This window comes from Limulus polyphemus, unplaced genomic scaffold, assembly GCF_000517525.1.
Source record: "Limulus polyphemus unplaced genomic scaffold, Limulus_polyphemus-2.1.2 Scaffold159, whole genome shotgun sequence".
Taxonomy (NCBI): Eukaryota; Metazoa; Arthropoda; class Merostomata; order Xiphosura; family Limulidae; genus Limulus; species Limulus polyphemus.
The window spans coordinates 417124-418454 of NW_013665769.1; the positions used below are offsets into that span (position 1 = coordinate 417124).

The following is a 1331-nucleotide window of genomic DNA, read 5'->3' on the forward strand; positions in this document are numbered from 1 at the left end:
AGTAAATTAACTGATAAGGCAATACAGAGTTAATGAAGTAAAGTACTTGATAAGGCAATACAAAATTAATGAAGTAATTTAAGTGATAAGGCAATACAGTGTTAATGAAGTAAATTAACTGATAAGGCAATACAGAGTTAATGAAGTAAAGTACTTGATAAGGCAATACAAAATTAATGAAGTAATTTAAGTGATAAGGCAATACAGTGTTAATGAAGTAAATTAACTGATAAGGCAATACAGAGTTAATGAAGTAAAGTACTTGATAAGGCAATACAAAATTAATGAAGTAATTTAAGTGATAAGGCAATACAGTGTTAATGAAGTAAATTACCTTTGATTTCTTCAAAAAATGTTGACCCTGCTTCATAAAGAATGAGAACAAATCAAAATAAAAAATTTTCTTCATCGTACGAAACAAGTATTTAACAGAAATCTTGTACTTTAAAAGTCTGAGCTCAATGATTACATATAGTTTTGTAAATAAACAAAACTAGAAATATCGTACTATGTATTCAGGCTGCGTTGTATATACAGTAGTACAAAAACTGAATTAATTTTACAGAACATAAAAGTCAACATTTCCATAGAGAGAGAAACTGCATAACATATAGACTTAATTCACATTATAGTTATAATGCTAGTATATTACAGGCAGTGATCGTTATCATAACTATATCATTTAATTGATATCCTTCACAAGATATTCAAGTTACGAATCTAAATAGACTGTTTGTATTATTTAATTATTAGTACAAGACAAAATATATGTGAAATTTACTTACCCCAATACAATTCTTCAAGGATGAGGTTAAGAGCGAGAAGAAAAAAAGGTTTAGAAATATTCACACTTGCTTAGTGAAAGATGCAGAAAACATGCTAATATTTAGAAAAGGCGAAGTAAAATTATATTTGAAAATTTATATTTGATATGATATTATCTAAGGTTCATCTACATGTATTGATGTAACTGATTTTTCAAATTTAAATTCAAGGTTTTCAAAAACCACTTAAAACATTCAAGTCTGTATTATTTACAAGCGGTTGTTAATAAATCTGTGGAGCCTTAGGCCTAACTCCACCACCGCCAGGACTGAGATGTAATTGAAAATAATTTGCTGATTAAAGCTAGTGATCGATTGTCTACGAGATACTGAGACATTTCAGTTTCATGCATCTTTGGAGGATTTCGCACTCAAAATTTCCTTAGCTTTATTACCACTTACGACAGGGCCCGGCATGGCCAGGTGGTTAGGGTGCTCGACTCGCAATCTGTGGGTCGCGGGTTCGAATCCCCGTCACACCAAACAATATCGCCCTTTCAGCCGTGG

The 1331-nt window shown here is 31.2% G+C and overlaps 1 long non-coding RNA gene across 2 annotated transcripts in view; it reads right to left on the minus strand.

The window, feature by feature from the left end:
- Positions 1-1331, minus strand: part of LOC111084894 — a 4736-nt gene that overhangs the window by 2703 nt on the left and 702 nt on the right. Inside the window, exons 2-3 of one of the 2 annotated variants that reach the window (XR_002609779.1) lie at positions 786-797; positions 335-364 (exon numbers count right to left, since the gene is read on the minus strand). This is a non-coding gene — a long non-coding RNA (uncharacterized LOC111084894). The remainder of the gene's footprint in view (positions 1-334; positions 365-785; positions 798-1331) is intronic. The other variant, XR_002609780.1, reaches the window with a different exon arrangement.